The sequence below is a fragment of the Oncorhynchus nerka genome, linkage group LG22 (genome assembly GCF_034236695.1).
Source record: "Oncorhynchus nerka isolate Pitt River linkage group LG22, Oner_Uvic_2.0, whole genome shotgun sequence".
Classification (NCBI taxonomy): domain Eukaryota; kingdom Metazoa; phylum Chordata; class Actinopteri; order Salmoniformes; family Salmonidae; genus Oncorhynchus; species Oncorhynchus nerka.
Window position 1 is genome coordinate 55,665,991 of NC_088417.1, and position 19,842 is coordinate 55,685,832.

Genomic DNA, 19,842 nt, shown 5'->3' on the forward strand with positions numbered 1-19,842 from the left:
ACTCAAACTCACTTCTCTCTGGTGAAATGAATGATCAGAGAAAATGCACAAGGATCACAGCAAGGGAAGATGAGAGTGAGACTTTATTTTATTTTTTACATTTGATCACAGAAAATGTAAGAAATGGACAATCTTATTTAAAAAAAACAGGGAGCATGCAGGCTTCCAAATGGAAGCATCACGAATCGATAGAGGCCATGAGGCTTTTACTGATGGCTCTGGATGGAACCTGGCACTGATGCTTGGCCCAGATAACACCAGACTGAATAAATGGTGAGGGCAGCGTTCAGTCTGGTTTAATCAGTCTACTCTCCCTCCATGGTGGAGATTATAACCTTTACTTGTTTTTTATCATTGTCCCTCCCAGGCCAGCTCCTTGAACCAGCTCAGACCAGTGCCCCATAGTCTGCCCTGTGCCCCATATATCTTACTAATGTTTGTGTTGCTGTTCATCTGTCACAAAAAGAAAGTGCCTGGGTAGCTTTGGCTTGGCAGAGGTGCAGGAGAGAGGGTGGGGTGCAGTGTCGATGGGGTCTCACAGATAACATCAGTAGTGGGCCTAAATATGAGAGCTGTTCAGATAAAGCTATGGGTATGGTTCTCTCTTTATGGGAGGTGTAATATTCCTAACATGATCTCTGAGTCTGACTGTCTATTATGAGAAACTGAAATGACAAGGAGACAATATCATCAGAATACTAACGAAGCCTCCAGGGGCTAAATCATGTGCACCGCTCGTTAACTGTCCAGGCAAGAGTGGATGAAGGCAATCCACTGCAACTCCACTGTCGAAGGCAGGGAACTAACACATCCCGCTGAAAGTGTCATACATAGTTAACATCCTGTACAGTCTCTCTCTGAGCTGCATCAAGCTGGCTCTGTGGTTCTGCTCTGCTCCAAATAGAGTTGTATGACTCATAGACGGCCGGCTAGTGCAGCAGAAGATACAGTGTCACGTTTTTCCCTCTCCTGCCTCAGGCAGTACAGATAAAAAGAGAGGGAAGAGAGACCTAGAGAAAGAGAGAGATGGATAGAGGGAGGAAAAAGACCATGCAGTGACAAATATTTTATGACTTGGTGGTTTGCGAGTCGTGACTTCCGGTTTTAGGCAACTGGAGAGGAAGGGGCACTCCAGAGAGGGGAGTGGAGGAGGAGAAAAGGGTGAAATGCAGAGCAATACAGTATGTGAAATGGATGATTGTAAAGCACGACTGTGATACTACTGTGGCAGAGGTCAGCTATACTGGCGGATGTCTGTAATTCGCCTACAGTGAGACCCAGTTAAAGTCAGTGTAGGTAGCACCTATTTCTCAATGCGAGAAAAGCATATACAGTGCATTTGGAAAGTATTCAGACCCCTTGTTACAGCCTTATTCTAAAATGGATTAAATAAAAGATGTCCTTATCATTCTACATAATGACAAAGCTTTTTAAACCCTTTGCTATGAGACTCAAATTTAGCTCAGTTGCATCCTGTTTTGATTGATCATCCTTGAGATGTTTCTACAACTTCATTGGAGTCCACCTGTGGTAAATTCAATTAATAGGACATGATTTAGAAAGGCACACACCTGTCTATATAAGGTCCCACAGTTGACAGTGCATGTCAATGCAAAAACCAAGCCATGAGGTCAAAGAAATTGTCTGTAAAGCTCCAAGACAGGATTGTGTTGAGGCACAGATCTGGGGAAGGGTACCATAGAATTTCTGCAGCACTGAAGGTTCCCAAGCGCTCAGGACCTCAGACTGGGGGCGAAGGTTCACCTTTCAACAGGACAACGACCCTAAGCACAAAGCCAAGGCAACGCAGGAGTAGCTTCGGGACAAGTCTCTGAATTTCATTGAGTGGCCCAGCCAGAGCCCGGACTTGAACCCGATCGAACGTCTCTGGAGAGACCTGAAAATGGCTACAGTATGCAGAGACATTCCCCATCCAACCTGATAGAGCTTGAGAGGATCTACAGAGAAGAATGGGAGAAACTCCCCAAATACTGGTGTGCCAAGCTCAAAGCTGTAATCGCTGCCAAAGGTGCTTCAACACGTAGTGAGTAAAGGGTCTGAATACTTATGCAAATGTGATATTTCAGTTATTTATTTTTAATACATTTGCAAAAATCAAAAAATTATAGTTTTTGCTTTGTCATTATGGGGTATTGTGTGTAGTTTGATTAAGGGAAAAAAACAATTTAATCAACTTTAGAAGAAGGCTGTAACGTAACAAAATGTGGAAAAAGTCAAGGGGTCTGAATACTTTCCGAATGCGCTGTAATAGCAACCTAGAGCACCTCAAGAAATTCCCAAATTACAAAGTCTTAAATACATTTTTATATTGTAATGTTGTTTTGAAAATGGGGCTTGAAGTTTTCTCAAAATCAGCTCTAACTTCGGAAACAATCCCATAACGCCCCGTGGTCAGTGTCACACAGTGAGGAAATATAAAGTCATGCTCACCTTTCTATATATATTTTTTGTCCATAGTTATAAAGACAGTAACAGTATGGAGCTAGCGATTGTATTTTTATTCATCTCCTTTTTGATCGTCTTTTAAGAGTTTAGTGAAGTTTAATACATTTTAATCCATTTCAATTTAATCCACCAGAAAAGACAGAAGAAATAATACAACAAATAGTGTGGTTAAACTCAAATATACCAATTGATTAAAAAAAACATACTTTTTAAAAATAGAAATAAAATCTTCGTAAATGATATCATAAATATGACTGGTGGAGTTATGTTATACATGACTCCAACTAAAACATAATGGAAGAGGAAAGTGGAAGGGGGAAAAAGTAAGGAACTTGTCTGTCGGCCCTGCATGAAAGAAAATGTGTGATAAATAAAGTATACCAGTTTCATTTAAGGACCAGAAAATTGACAGCCGTGCCATATAGATTGCAAAACAGTTTTCCATGGCACATGGTTTATGAACTGATACGCAAAACGACGCCAGATTCAAAACTTAGAATATTTAAATTTAAATTATTATACAGAACTCTTGCAACCAACATAATGTTATTTATATGGGGGATTCAACATTCCCAGCTCTGCAGATTTCGCTGCAAAGAGGCAGAATCATTAGATCATTTGTTTTGGTACTGTCCATATGTAGCTTATTTTTGGTCACATCCAGGAATAGCTGAAGAATTGGAATATTTACCGGGAGCTAACCCTGCAGATAGCAGAGCTTTTGTGAAACATCACAGCGCAGTTGAAAGATATATGGCAAATAGAAATCCAATATGGATTGTGTTAAGCGATAGATGGGAGGGGTTGAATGAAGCTGAAGGTTTGGACTAATAACAACAAGATATCTAATGTAAAACATACTGTGCCCGTAAAATGTATATAGGTTAGGAACTGTTTTTGAAAGAGTACAGTTTGAAAGATATGGCAAATGGAAATCAAATCAGATGGACATCAATAATATATGGGAGAGATTGCGTGTAGAGGAAGGACAAGAGTTAAAAACAACAGCTGGAAATACAGGCCTACGCGTTGTTGTTCACTAGTTTTCTCCAACTGAGGGAGGGGTGGTAGGGTTGAAGCGTAACAAAGGAGATAAAAAAGGTGTGCATATATATCTAATTAATTTGTGTGTGTGTGTGTGTGTGTATATATATATATATATATATATTTGCAAAAAAATATATGGGGTATTGGAAGTGACACAGACAATTACATTGATGGAAGCTACGATCCATCTGCAATATTAAAACGGATCTACCCCCTAACATTAAAAAAAAAATACAAATAATAATGAGTTAAGAGTTCTTGTTTTTTGAGATATCAATACCAAATTCAGCGTGGTACACCTTAGGGATGTCCATGACAGCAACGACAAGTTTTAAGCTGATCTGCCCCTGTTGAGTGGATTTACAGTGTTTTTTAAATAGACACGTAAAATCAGATTTTTGATTTAACTAAGCCATTCTTTGACCAATCCATTAGCTGTTCTCAAACCAAGTCATATGGTTCATGAAAATATGATTGAAAAATTATTTTTAGCATATTTTAGGGTAACCCAGGTTAAGTAATGGTTAAATATCCTTGTAGTAAGGCCTCCCGGGTGGCGCAGTGGTCTAAGGCACTGCATCGCAGTGCCAAACAGTAAGACCGTAACTACTAACTGGATACCACAAAATTGGGGGTAAAAAAAATATATATATATATATATCCTTGTAGTTATGAGAAATTACCTCACACTTCAGAAGTGCGCAAATCAGTTAGGTCCTGCCTTTGACAACTCAATCAATGCAATGTTGAGTAAGCATTGTAGAGAGACTTTTATGACAGATTTTCTATTGTCCGTGAAGGTAAAAAAACTGATATAAAGTTAGAAATAATGAGCTAAACATAGATATATCTTAAGAGAGAAGCTGATAATTCATCGTTCTCATCCTGAGACTGATTGAATGTGTTTGTGGATGACAAATGAAGCTGCTGTATTAGGATGAGAACGATGAATTATCAGTTTTAGCGGGCCAATGCTAACTTTTATCATGTTAAGTAAATTGTGCTATTTATGCTAATTGCTATGTGCACTTCTTTCGAAGTAATTATACACGGAGTGTACAAAGCATTAGGAACACCTTCCTAATATTGAGTTTTGCACCCCCTTTTGCCCTCAGAACAGCCTCACTTTGTCAGGGCATGGCCTCTACAAGGTGTCGAAAGCATTCCACAGGGATGCTGGCCCATATCGACTCCAATGCTTCCCACAGTAGTGTCAAGTTGGCTGGGTGTCCTTTGTGGGTGGACCATTTTTGAAACAGACGGGAAACTGTTGAGCGTGAAAAACCCTGCAGTGTTGCAGTTATTGACACTCAACCCGGTGCGCCTGGCACCTACTACCATAATCTGTTCCAAGGCACTTCAATCTTTGCCTTGCCCATTCACCCCTCTGAATGACACACATACACAATCCATGTCTCACGGCTTAAAAATCATTCTATAACCTGTCTCCTCCCCTTCATCTACACTGATTTAAATACACGTGACATCAATAAGAGATCATAGCTTTCACCTGGATTCACCTGGTCAGTCTATGTCATGGAAAGAGCAGGTGTTCCTTATGTTTGGTACACTTAGTGTACTTTTTTTTTTTATAGTGAACAATATTGTATCTGAATGTTGCTTTTGGTACAACCTGATTTTCTGAGCAATCTTTCAAATTATTAGAACATGTAAACAGCTTAAAATCTAGTTCCATCTGTGTATTTGCAAGCACAGCTGTGTGTGTTCCACGCTAAGAACATGCTACATTGGTACTGTTGAAGTTGGAAGTTTACATACACCTAAGCCAAATACATTTAAACTCAATTTGGCAATTCTTGACATTTAATCTTAGGTCAGTTAGGATCACCACTTTATTTTAAGAATGTGAAATGTCAGAATAATCGTAGAGATAATTATTTATTTCAGTTTGTATTTCTTTCATTACATTCCCAGTGGGTCAGAAGTTTACATACACTCAATTAGTATTTGGTAGCATTGTCTTTAAATAGTTTAACTTGGGTCAAACGTTTTGGGTAGCCTTCCACAAGCTTCCCACAATAAGTTGGGTGTATTTTGGCCCATTCCTCCTGACAGAGTTGGTGTACCTGAATCAGGTTTGCAAGCCTCCTTGCTTGCACACGCTTATTCTGTTCTGCCCACACATTTTCTATAGGATTGAGGTCAGGGCTTTGTGATGGCCACTACAATACCTTGACTTTGTTGTCCTTAATTAAGCCATTTTGCCACAATTTTGGAAGTATGCTTGGGGTCATTGTCCATTTGGAAGACCCATGTGCGACCAAGCCTTAACTGATGTCTTGAGATGTTGCTTCAATATATCCACATCATTTTCTTTCCTCATGATGCCATCTATTTTGTGAAGTGCACCAGTCCCTCCTGCAGCAAAGCACCCCCACAACATGATGCTGCCACTCCGTGCTTCACAGTTGGGATGGTGTTCTTCAGCTTGCAAGCCTCCCCCTTTTTCCTCCAAACATAACGATGGTCATTATCGTCAAACAGTTCTATTTTTGTTTCATTAGACCAGAAGGAAATTTCTCCAAAAAGTACGATCTTTGTCCCCATGTGCAGTTGCAAAGCACAGTTTGGCTTCTTTTTATGGCGGTTTTGGAGCAGTGACTTCTTCCTTGCTGAGCGGCCTTTCAGGTTATGTCGATATAGGATTTGTTTTACTGTGGATATAAATACTTTTGTACTTGTCTCCTCCAGCATCTTCACAATGTCCTTTGCTGTTGTTCTGGGATTGATTTGCACTTTTCGCACCAAAATACGTTCATCTCTAGGAGACAGAAAGCGTCTCCTTCCTGAGCAGTATGATGGCTGCGTTGTCCCATGGTGTTTATACTTGTGTACTATTGTTTGTACAGATGAGCGTGGTACCTTCAGGTGTTTGGAAATTGCTCCCAAGGATGAACCAGACTTGTGGAGGTCCACAATTTTTTTCTGAGGTCTTGGATGATTTCTTTTGATTTTCCCATGATGTCAAGCAAAGAGGCACTGAGTTTGAAGGTTGGCCTTGAATTACATCCACAGGTACAACTCTAATTGACTCAATTATGTCAATTAGCCTATCAGAAGCTTCTAAAGCCATGATCTAATTTTCTGGAATTTTCCAAGCTGTTTAAAGGCACAGTTAACTTAGTGTATGTAAACTTCTGACCCACTGGAATTGTGATACATTGAATTATAAGTGAAATAATCTGTCTGTAAACAATTGTTTGAAAAATTCCTTGTGCCATGCACAAAGTAGATGTCCTAACTGATTTGACAAAACTATAGTTTGATAACAATACATTTGTGGAGTGGTTAAAAAACTAGTTTTAATTACTCCAACCTAAGTGTATGTAAACTTCTGACTTCAACTGTATAGTGTGGACACCTTTGAATGCATCAACATTATTTTCTCACTCTTTAGGGACTATTGTGATGAGTCCAAAGACCAAATGTGGAATGAGTCTGACTTTTAGTCCATAAGAATAATATTTTCTATGATTATTTTCAAAAAGGTTCCCACAGTTATATTTCCCAAGTAAAAATTGCCTTTCAATGATCAAAACATCACCCAGAATATGTTGACGCTATCAAAAAACTCAGAATTGAAGAAATTGTACCTTCTCTCATCTCAAACTATCAAGAAGCCTGAGAGAAGATGCAGAGTGGGGGGAGGCTTATACTCATGAGCTCACCTTGACTGACAGCTCTTTGAAATGCCCTTGTGGTCATTGCCAGGTAAAAAGGTAAACAATGGACCAAATGTCATTCCGAGCCTAAATAGGAATCCCCATTTTCTCTGCAAAATGCTCTCATGGTCAACAATTGGTCTGTTGGGTCAGACAAACAGCAGCAATACACAATTGCAATTCTATTGTTTTGTAACTATACAGAACAAAAATATAAACGCAACATGTAAATTGTTGGTTCCATGTTTCATGAACTTAAACAAAAGATCCCAGAAATGTTCTATATTCACAAAAAGCTTATTTATCTTAAATGTTGTACATCCCTGTTAGTGGGCATTTCTCCTTTACCAAGATAATCCATCCACCTGACAGATGTGGCATATCAAGAAACTGATTAAACAGCACGATCGTTACACAGGTGCACCTTGTGCTGGGGACAATAAAAGGCCACTCTAAAATGTGCAGTTTTGTCACACAACACACTACAGATGTCTCAAGTTTTGAGGGAGCGTGCAACTGGCATGCTGACTGCAGGAATGTCCACTAGAGCTGTTGCGAGAAAATGTAATGTTAATTTCTCTACCATAAGCTGCCTCCAATGTCGTTTTAGAGAATTTGGCAGTACGTCCAACTGGCCTCAACAACCGCAGACCACATGTAACCACACCAGCCCAGGACCTCCACATCCAGCTTCTTCACCTGCGGGATTGTCTGAGACCAGCCACTCCGACAGCTGATGAATCTGAGGAGTATTTCCTTCTGTAAAGCCCTTTTATGGGGAAAAACTCATTCTGATTGGCTCGGCCTGGCTCCCCAGTGGGTGGGCCTATGCCCTCCCAGGCCCACTCATGGCTGCCCAGCCATGTGAAATCCATAGATTAGGGCCTAATTTATTTATTTAAATGAACTGATTTCCTTATGAATTGTAATTCAGTAAAATCATTGAAATTGTAGCATGCTGCGTTAATATTGTTGTACAGTATAATTACAGAATACAGTTCACTGATATACTTCACATGAAGTCTGAGTTACCTTAGAAGCTTAGACATAAAGGAAGGTATGTGAAAACAGCATACAATAACTGTACTGGACAATTTATTGGTTCCCTCTGCATTATACATGACAATATGTTCAGAGTTGTATGCATTGAGCAGACATTTATTTGATAATTTACTAAAGGCCAGCTTAGCCAAAATATTGATCAACATGAACACTTATGAAAAATAAAGGTGAGAAATAATGGTGAGACACCATTTGACACAATAAAAAAATAAACAATTAGAGCCATAAGCCTAATATAGAAACCCAGCCACCCTGCAGTATGCAGGACCCATTGATTCGTACAATTTGTAACATTCATCTCCTGTCCAAACTCTTGAAAAAAACAATACAATGAAACAAAATGTTATATACTGTATTTACGTAACAGTGAATTATTTAGGCTTTAGGAAATGCAACCAACTACAGAAATTCATGGGGAGGACAGCGAGATTGAGGACCTGCCTCAATCAAGCAGGCTTCAGTCACCCCCAAGATAGAAGGGTAAGAAAAATCTAGCTATGGCCTGCTCCTTGTCAGGCCTCTCACACTGGGATGGACAGCTTGCACAGCTTCCCCACATACGGCACTGGTTCAAGGGTGACCATGTTGAAGAGGAGATCCAGGAGCCAGTCTACGCAGCCTGTAATGTTTCTGAAAAGGGAAATGTTTGTTAAATGGGTAGTGATTTTCCTTTTATTTGTCATGATCTACTCATTCTACAATGTGCTTTCTGGTATTTTGGAAGTACTCAATTTGAAATTTGCGAACTTTGGTCGTGCACTTTTGTGAAACTTTTCAATGTTTGTATTTAGAAATGTTTCTGTGCCTGAAATGCTCAATTGATGCAGATTTTAAATGAATAACTATGACTTAAAGTTGATTTTGTATCACAGCATTCCTGCTGTGATGGTTGCCTGGGAAGCTGTGCAGATAAAGGTTGAATTGTCTAAAATGTGTATCATTACTGCTTGATAATAGTGGAAAGACAAAAGGAAATGGAAAAGGAAAAGATTACACCCCGAATCATCATGAGCCCCAATGATACAAGCAACATTAACTGTAAGACAACAACCCACACAATGGAATGGTAAAATGATTTTCAGGGGTAAATGACAAAAACTATACACACCACATCTCCTTTTGTGGATAACATTCCTTCGTTCCAGCTGTGTGCTGGAAGTTCTCAGACTCAATGTAGGGGGCTTAGGGATGGAAGAACAAAAACCATATAGTGACTATCAGATGTTACAGAACTTTTACAGTCAAAGCAGCCACAGTTGCATTACCTAACTTTAGCCCCCCTGATTACCCCAAACTGTTGGCTACTGTGTCAGACTCATCAAACACTGATACTTACATGCACTATTAATGAAGGCGTCTTCCGGATTAGCTTCCTAGCAAGACCCATCGAATGTTCTCCCCAATAAAGCAACTTGGCACGGAATGTGCACTGCAGACGCGTAACATGATTGTAATTTTCGGTGCAGCCTGTCCACCAAAATAAATAGCAGCCACTGCTGTCGGATGTCTTCATTCTTCGGAAAATTGTGTAACGTTAAATTAACACCATGATACCCAGCCACAACACAGAGTGCTTTTGCCGGCATGCTGGTAAGTAGCTTGCTAGCTATCAGTCACACCACAGATGAATGGTTACCAATATCTTTGGTCCAACGTTCTCCTAGTAGCTATCTTACGGTTTGTAAATAAAGCTAAAGCAAGGTGTAGGAGCATGGGATGACAGTTTTAAGGTGGTACATATTTAAATAAGTAAATATGATAAGACCCTACCATTAGTGTAATCCTTGGTATTGCCTGCCCCCTGAAGTGTTTGACACAGGGGGAGGGAACACATCACTTTATTATCAAACTTTATCAATGTACCAGCTACAGAAATTTGTTATACTTGAGTTACCCTACTTTGAACTGGTTTCATTCAAATATCATTCGATTTCATGAGAAACATGATTTCCACTGTTCAGGACCTTTTAAGCATTAGCGTTACAGTCAAAACGTGAATTGTTAATAGTGTCCTTATTTTTTAAGATATCAATGCCAAACTTAACATGGTTCATTATGGTAATGTCTGATGACCCTAACACGTTTCAAGTTGATAGGCCATTGAGACGTGGATTTAAAAAGGATTGACATGGACACATACAATCAGATGTCCTTATTTATCAATCATCTATTCTGTCAACCTTATGGGTCCTTCAGGCAAATTTGTTCAGCAGGAGGAAAGACACCTACATACAAATGTTCAAGTTTGTAGGTCAAGTAGGGCGGCGGACATGATGATTTAAGTGAAACTTCTTATAATGGCACCATCTATGAGCCAATCGGTGCCATTCTTTTTGACCTCTAATTTCTGTGTGCCGAATTTGAAAAGGTCTGGGAAATCCTGCAGTAGGCTACAGGCTACGTTCTTCACCGTGTGAGTTATAAAAATGACAATCTTGCGTTCAAGCCTTTCCGGCAGTCTTTCGTGGTTTTTATATATGGGGAGATTAAATTGTACAATTGAAAACTAACAAAGAATTGTTCAAGTTATAACTCAGCTGGCAGTGTGGTATGATCATGCGAATGACTGTGAAACAGAGAGAGAGGGATGGAGAGCGCATGAAAGAGAGAGCAAGCGAGAGAGAGCAAGAGCGTGGCGATGGTAACAGATGGGAGGGATAAGGGAGAGAGAGAGCGACTAAATGGATGCCTAAAGGAGGGAGGGTGACTTGAATGAAACAAAATGTCTATGATGATTCTCTTGTGTGACAGCTGTGGGGAAACAAATAAGACAGACACAACACTTTATTTAACCAGCCCAAATGCCTGTATGACATGGGCACACACCCATTTTCTCAACCAACCACAAAGCAGTTAGACAGACCCACAGAACCACCGAGCAGTAGGAGTATCAACTATCCATTGTGTAGCCCGGCACTCTTTGTTTATTAGAAGCTACACGCAGGGCTTGTATTCAATTCCGGTCCTGGAGGGCTGAAACACTTCTGATGTTCATCCTCTCCTTCTAATAAGGGACTAATTCAGTGAAATTAGCTTCGAGGTAGAAAGAAAAAAACGGAAATGTTTTGGCCCTCCAGGACCAGAATTGAATAGCCCTGTCACTCCTTGTAGCAGTGTAGCTCCTAGTAGATTTCAGCAGCTCTGGAGGTAATGCCATACCGAAGAGATGGGGTGCTTCTCCAAAAAGGGAGGCCTGTGCTGACATACAGGATCAGAGTCAGCAGGACAGAGGAGAGTCTGGAGACTTCCTTTAACCACACTGCAAGCCTGCATCCCAAATTGTACCCCATTTGTAGTGTGCAGAGGTCTTTACAATGCACCATTCACAGGGTTGGGGAGTAACTGATTACATGCAATCAGTTAGAGTGCCTTCAGAAAGTATTCATACCCCTTGACTTATTCATTTGTTGTGTTACAAAGAGGGATTACAATTGATTAGATAAGTATATTTCTGGGTAAATCTAAGAGCTTTCCATGCCTGGATTGTGCAACATTTACCCAATATTCATTTAAAAATTCTTCAAGCTCTGTCAAATTGGTTGTTGATCATTGCTAGACAACCATTTTCAGGTCTTGCCATAGATTTTCAAGCAGATTTAAGTCAAAACTTTAACTCAGCCACTCAGGAACATTCACCGTCTTCTTGGTAAGCAACTCGAGTGTACATTTGGCTTTGTATTCTACGTTATGGTGAATTCATCTCCCAGTGTCTGGTGGAAAACAGACCGAACCAGGTTTTCCCTTAAGATTTTGCTTGCGGTTAGCTCCATTCCGTTTCTTTTTTATCCTGAAAAACTCCCCAGTCCTTAAGTGATTACAAGCATACCCATAACATGATGTATCCACCACTATGCTTGGAAATATGGAGAGTGGTACTTATATTCAGGACAAAAGTGAATTGCTTTGCCACATTTTTTGCAGTATTACTTTAGTGCCTTGTTGCAAACAGGATGCATGTTTTTGAATATGTTTTATGCTGTACAAGCTTACTTCTTTTCACTCTGTAAATTAGGTTAGTATTGTGAAGCCGCAGTTTTCTCCTATCACAGCCATTAAACTATGTAACTATTTTAAAGTCACCATGACTCATGGTGAAATCCCTGAGCAGTTTCCTTCCCCTCTGGCAACTGAGTTAGAAGGACACCTTTATCTTGGTGGTGACGGTGTATTGATACATCATCAAAAGTGTAATTAATAACTTCACTATGCTCAAAGGGATATTCAATGTCTGCTTTTTATTTTTTTTCCCCATCTACCAATAGGTGCCCTTATTTGCGAGGCATTGGAGAAACTCCCTGGTCTTTGTGGTTGAATCTGTGTTTGAAATTCACTGCTCGACTGAGTGACCTTACAGATAATTGTATGTGTGGGGTACAGAGATGAGTCATTCCAAAATCATGTTAAACACTGTAATTGCACACAAAGTGAGTCCCTGCAACTTATTATGTGACTTGTTAAGCACATTTTTGGTCCTGAACTTAATTAAACTTGCCATAAAAAGGGGTTGAATACTTATTGACTTGAGACATTTAAATGTTTAATTAATATGAAAAAAATGTGAAAAACAGAATTCCACTTTGACATTAAGGGATATTGTGTATAGGTCAGTGACAGTGAAAAAGTCAAGGGGTGTGAATACTTTCTGAAGGCACTGTAAAAAATAAACTGTCATCGGTTACGTTACCAGCAGAAATATTGTAATCAGATTACAGATAGGATGTTTGCAGAAAAAAATACATTATGACACCTTTCTGTTTTCTCAATGACATTCAATTCACCACTTAAAAAAGGCGCTTTGTTCCACCTGAGTTTGTTCCACCTGTGCGAGTCTGACAATAAGATAGAGTCCACTATGATGACACACCAAATGCGTTTGATGGATTCTATTTGTCTTCTTCTAATGCCTCTTAAGGGGAAAATAATCAAAATAATATCAAAGTAATGAGATTACGTTACTGAGTCTGGGTAATCCAATAGTTACGTTACTGATGACAATTTTGGACAGTTAACTAGCAACGGATTACATTTAAAAAGTAACATACACATCCTTGACCAGTTAATATACTGAGTACTCTCAAGTTCTTTACTACATATTGCTCACACCTTTCCAATCCTCTCAGATCTCCACAAGTGCCTAGGGGGTATGGGTTGCTTCTGGTCTGGGCTGAGGCCTCTACAATTCACAACACAGCCTGGGTCCAGCATTCTGAATCGTCAGGTCCTTATAGAGATATGAATAAATAGTTTTACTTTCTCAATAAATGAGCAGCCGAAAACACTTCAATCCTACAGTATCATGCTTTTTATGATGGTCAGTAATGCAGCGTGTTACAACATGATACATGATCGTTTCATTCTACGCCACTACATGGCCAAAGAAAGAGGGCATATAATTACAAGGTGAAACAGGAGACAATCACAAAATACTGATGGGCAAAATACTTTTTTTTACATTGTGCCTTTTCATCAAGTGAGATAGCCAAGCCAATATGAACACAAAAAGACTATAGCTGTAAGCCCATCACCGTTTACACTTGTCTATTTCTTGTCCCTCATGTCAGGAAGTTTTTCTTTGACTGCCCACAAGGTCACTGAGACCATATAGTACCAAAAAGAGGGAGCTCTTCATCTGGGGAAATGAAAGTCAAACAGTGAAAAAACGATCCAATCCTTATCAGGCCTTCTGACTAACCAGTACAACAGAGAAAATGTGGTACACAACAATAACACAATTGCTCAAATGTGTGTACAATGGACAAAGTTCTAAAATGGACTGAGTGTAACTGGCCTATCTTGAAAATGTTTTGGGGCGGCAGGTAGCCTAGTGGTCAGAGCGTTGGTCTTGTCACCGAAAGGTTGCAAGATAAAATCCCCGAGCTGACAAGGTAAAAATCTGTAGTTCTGCCCCTGAACAAGGCAGTTAACCCATTGTTCCTAGGCCATCATTGAAAATAAAAATGTATTCTTAACTGACTTGCCTAGTTAAATAAAGGTAAAAAAAAATGTTTTTGACAATTTAAAACGTTGTGGAGTCTCTTGATTGCATTGATTACATTGGTGACGTTATGAACACTGCCCCTGTTTGTCTGTAAGAGAATGAGCATCTACGGAGAAAATTACATGGTTGACTGGAAATCTCCCAGCAAAATTAAGTATCTAAGTAAAATGTCTGTTTGGGAAGGAGTTCCAGTGGTAAATGACTCCCAAGGTGCTCGCTAGGAAATCACCAGCCCACCAGGACCCATTAAACCTGATTCAAAATGTCCATATGGATCTCACGTTTTGGTTAATCACAGACTGTACAAAATAAGTTAACTATCGTCAAATCTATTAGAAAAATAAATAGGTTATAATCATTTCCACCCTGCTTGGATAAAGCAACCTCTTGCTCAGAGGCCTTGAACAACAGGGAGCATCTATCGATGACTAAGATATTAATCAGTATGGAGCAAACTGGTCAAGATAACATGAACACTGCACTAAAGACGACAGCTTTTTCTCAAATTAATTTGACTGTTTCATCATACATCTTCAGATGAGAACTTGAACAAAACCTTTCAACTCAATTTAACTGGAATTAAAACCTTTTCCACTTCTACTGTTCCAAACGGGTCATTTGTGTTTTGTGTTTCATGGCACAGTGGAAGTTTAGGCCTTATCTGATTGTGAATACATACAATTCTACATTTTAAAATGATTAATTAATAAACTTGACATTCTAGAAAAAGAAAGGGAGGCTGGATCTAATTATCCAATGAACTTTTATCTATTCGGGGCGGCAGGGTAGCCTAGTGGTTAGAGCGTTGGACTAGTAACCGGAAGGTTGCAAGTTCAAACCCCCGAGCTGAACAGGCAGTTAACCCACTAGGCCGTCATTGTAAATAATAATTTGTTCTTAACTGACTTGCCTAGTAAAATAAAGGTAAAAAAAAAAGAAGGTTGGCAGGACCAGGATGGATGACAACAATATATTTTCATGCCCAGTCTCCTAAGCCTCCCCTACCCTGTCCTCTACTTATATGTTGAGTCCGTACAGCTTCTCCTGCAATATAACCTTAACAATGGCAGACTCTTCCACTATTAGCCTTCACTCTCCACCCCCCAGCCAGACCCAGCCATGGCCATCTAAGCCTAGCCTAATCCACACCCAGTCTAATTGACAGAGTTCTAAAGCCTTTCTCTGGATTGAGGCGAGGCCTGCATCACTGCTCTTAGGGTGAGGTTAGATCCATTTACAGTGTCTTCAGAACGTATTACCCCTTGACTTATTCCATATTTGGATGTGTTACAGCTTGAATTCAACTACACACAATACCCCATAATGCAAAGTGGAAACATGTTTTTGCAAATGTATTGAAAATAAAATACAGATCTCATTTACATACGTATTCACACCCCTGAGTCAATACTTTGTAGAAGCAACTTTGGCAGCGATTACAGTTTTGAGTCATCTTGTGTGTCTGTATTAGCTTTGCACATCTAGATTTGGGGATTTTCTCCCATTCTCCCTTGCAGATTTTCTCAAGCTCTGTTGAGTTAGATGGGGAGCGGAGGTGAACAGCATTCTTCAAGTCTTTCCACAGATTTTCAAAGGGATTCAGGTCTTAGCTTTGGCTGGGCCACTCAAGGACTTTCCCATTCTTGTTCTGAAGCCATTCCAGCATTGCTTTGGCTGTTGGAACGTAAATCTTTGCCACCAGGTCAATTGCACTCTGAAAAAGGTTCTCATCAAGGATTTGACTCCATTCATTGTTCCCTCTATCCTTACCAGTGTCTCAGTCCCTGCCGCTGAAAAGCATCCCCATAGCAAGATGCTGCCACCATGCTTCATGGTAGGGATGGTGTTCGACGGGTGATGAGCCATTTCTGTTTTTCTCTAAATATTCTCCAAATACAACAGGAGACCTTATAGTGAAATGCTTACTTACAAGTCCTTTGGCCCTAGAGTTCGCGCTCTGGACCTGCTCGCCGTGCGGTAGTAGAGAGGACATATGACTTGGGTGACTGAAGTCTTTGACAGTTTTTTGGTTCTTGGTCTGACACCGCCTAGTATATCGGTTCTGGATGGTAGGAAGTTTGGCACCAGTGATGACCTGGGCCGTACGCTCTACCCTCTGTAGCGCCTTACGGTCAGATGCCAAGCAGTTGCCATACCAGGCGGTGATGCAACCGATCACGATGCTCTCGATGGTGCAGTTGTAGAACTATGAGCATCTGGGGACCCATGCCAAATCTTTTCAGTCTCCTTAGGGGGAAGGTGTTGCAAAGGGAGGTGTTTAGTCCCAGGGTCCTTAGCTTAGTGATGAGCTTTGTGGGCACAATGGTGTTGAATGCTGAGCTGTAGTCAATGACCAACATTCTCACATAGGTGTTCCTTTTGTCTAGGTGGGAAAGGGCAGTGTGGAGTGCGATTGAGATTGCGTCATCTGTGGATCTATTGGGGCGGTATGCGAATTGGAGTGGGTCTAGGGTTCCCGGGTTGATGGTGTTGATGTGAGCCATGGCCAGCCTTTCAAAGCACTTCAATGGCTACCGACGTGAGTGTAACGGGGCGATAGTCATTTAGGCAGGTTACCTTTGTTTTCTTGGGCACAGGGACTATGATGGTCTGTTTGAAACATGTAGTTATTAAAGATTCGGTAGGGAGAGGTTGAAAATGACCCAGAGGCTTTGTGAATGTTGATCTTTTTATAGGTCTTGCACACATCGGCTACCGAGAGCCACAGTCGTCCGGAATGGCTGGTGCTCTCATGCATGCTTCAGTGGTGCTTGCCTCGAAGCAAGCATAAAAGGCATTTAGCTCGTCTGGTAGGCTTGCGTCACTGGGCAGCTCGTGGCTGGGGTTACCTTTGTAGTCCGTAATAGTTTTCAAACCCTGCCACATCCGACGAGTGTCAGAGCCGGTGTAGTAGGATTCAATCTTAGACCTGTATTGACACTTTGCCTGTGTGATTGTTTGTCTGAGGGCGTAGCGGAATTAGCGTCCGGATTAGTGTCCTGCTCCTTGATAGCGGCAACTCTATCGGTGCGGATGTTCCCTGTAATCCATGGCTTCTGGTTGGGATATGTATGTACAGTCACTATGGGGACGACGTCGTCGATGCACTTATTGATGATGCCGGTGACTGAGATGGTATACTCCTCAATGCCATTGGATGAATTCTGGAACATATTCCAGTCTGTGCTAGCAAAACAGTCCTGTAGCGTAGCATCCGCGTTATATGACCACATCCGTATTGAGTCACTGGTACTTCCTGCTTGAGTTTTGGCTTGTAAGCCGGAATCAGGTGGATAGAATAATGGTCAGATTTGCCAAATGGAGGGCGAGGGAGAGCTTTGTATCTCTGTGTGTGGAGTAAAGGTGGTCTAGAGTTTGTTTCCCCTCTGGTTGCAAATGTGACATGCTGGTAGAAACTTGTTAAACTTTATTTAAGTTTGCCTGCATTAAAGTCCTCGGCCACAAGGAGCGCCGCTTCTGGGTAAGCATTTTCTTGTTTGCTTATGGCCTTATACAGCTCGTTGAGTGCGGTCTTAGTGCCAGCATCGGTTTGTGGTGATAAATAGACGGCTACGAATAATATAGATGAGAACTCTCTTCGTAGATAGTGTGGTCTACAGCTTATCATGGGGTACTCTACCTCAGATGAGCAATAAATTGAGACCTTAAATATTAGAAGTCACACCCCAGCTGTTATTTACAAATAGACACACACCCCCGCCCCTCGTCTTACCAGACATAGCTTCTCTGTCCTGCCGACGCACAGAATATCCAGCCAGCTCTTTAGTATCCATGTCGTCGTTCAGCCATGTCTCTGTGAAACATAAGATATTACAGTTTTAAATGTCCCATTGGTAGGATAGTCTTAATCGTAGATCATCCATTTTATGTTCCAATGATTACACGTTGGCCAATAGTACGGATGGTAGTGGAGGTTTACTCACTCGTCTACGAATTCTCGGATGGCAGCCCGACCTCCACCCCCTCTTTCTCAGTCTTTTCTTCACGCAAATGACGGGGATTTGGGCCTGGTCTGGAGAAAGCAGTGTATCCTTTGCGTCGGACTCGTTAAAAAAAATCTTTGTCCGGTTCGAGGTGAGTAATTGCTGTTCAGATGTCCAGAAGCTCTTTTCTGTCATAGGAGACGGTAGCAGCAACATTATGTACAAAATAATAAGTTACAAACAACACGAAAAAACAAACAAAATAGCATAGTTGGTTAGAATCCCGAAAAACGGCAGCCATCCCCTCCGGCGCCATTATACAAGAACCCAAAGAGTAAAATGTTTGTCTAATCAGACCACAGAATATTTTGCCTTATGATCTGAGTCTTTCATGTGACTTTTTGCAAACTCCAGGCGTGCTGTCATGTGCCTTTTTCTCAGGAGTGGCTTCCATCTCGCCACTCTCCCAAAAAGCCCAGATTGGTGAAGTGCTGTAGAGACTTGTCCTTCTGGCAGGTTCTACCCATTTCAGCCAAGGAATTCTGTAGTTCTGTCAGAGTGGTCAATGGTCACCTCCCTGGCCAAGGTCCTTTTTTTATTATATGTTTTATTTCACCTTTATTTAACCAGGTAGGCTAGTTCAAAACAAGTTCTCATTTGCAACTGTGACCTGGCCAAGATAAAGCAAAGCAGTTCGACACATACAGCAACATATAGTTACACATGGAATAAACAAACATACCATCAATAATACAGGAGAAAAATGTATATACAGTGTGTGCAAATGAGGTAGGATAAGAGAGGTAAGGCAATAAATAGGCCATGGTGACGAAGGAATTACAATATAGCAATTAAACACTGGAATGGTAGGATGTACAGAAGATGAATGTGCAAGTAGAGATACTGGGGTGCAAAGCAGCAAGATAAATAAATACATACAGTATGGGGATGAGGTAGATTGGATGGGCTATTTACAGATGAGGTATGTACAGGTGCAGTGATCTGTGAGCTTCTCTGAGAGCTGGTGCTTAAATTTAGTGAGGGAGGTAAGAGTCTCCAGCTTCAGAGATTTTTGCAGTTCATTCCAGTCATTGGCAGCAGAGAACTGGAAGGAGAGGCGGCCAAAGGAAGAATTGGCTTTGGGGGTGACCAGTGAGATATACCTGCTGCAGCGTGTGCTACGGGTGGGTGCTGCTATGGTGACCAGTGAGCTTAGATAAGGGGGGGGCTTTACCTAGCAGAGACTTGTAGATGACCTGGAGCCAGTGGGTTTGGCGACGAGTATGAAGCGAGGGCCAACCAAAGAGAGCATACAGGTCGCAGTGGTGGGTAGTATATGGGGCTTTGGTGACAAAACGGATGTCACTGTGATAGACTGCATCCAATATGCTGAGTAGAGTGTTGGAGGCTATTTTGTAAATGACATTGCCGAAGTCGAGGATCGGTAAAGATGGTCAGTTTTACGAGGGTATGTTTGGCAGCATGAGTGAAGAATGCTACGTTGCAAAATAGGAAGCCAATTCTAGATTTAATTTTGGATTGGACATGTTTAATGTGAGTCTGGAAGGAGAGTTTACAGCAACCAAACTGGTTGCTCAGTTTGGTCGGACGGCCAGCTCTAGGCAGAGTCTGGGTAGATCCA

General features: G+C 41.0%; 1 protein-coding gene and 1 long non-coding RNA gene across 2 annotated transcripts in view; both read right to left on the reverse strand.

The window, feature by feature from the left end:
* LOC115105386 (myotubularin-related protein 4) overlaps positions 1–19,842 on the reverse strand; it is a 117,975-nt gene that overhangs the window by 58,202 nt on the left and 39,931 nt on the right.
* Positions 8,270–14,200, reverse strand: LOC115105387 (uncharacterized). Its single transcript, XR_003859861.2, has 2 exons — positions 9,367–14,200; positions 8,270–8,888 (listed from the first exon to the last, which is right to left on the reverse strand). It is a non-coding gene; the product is annotated as an uncharacterized LOC115105387 (long non-coding RNA).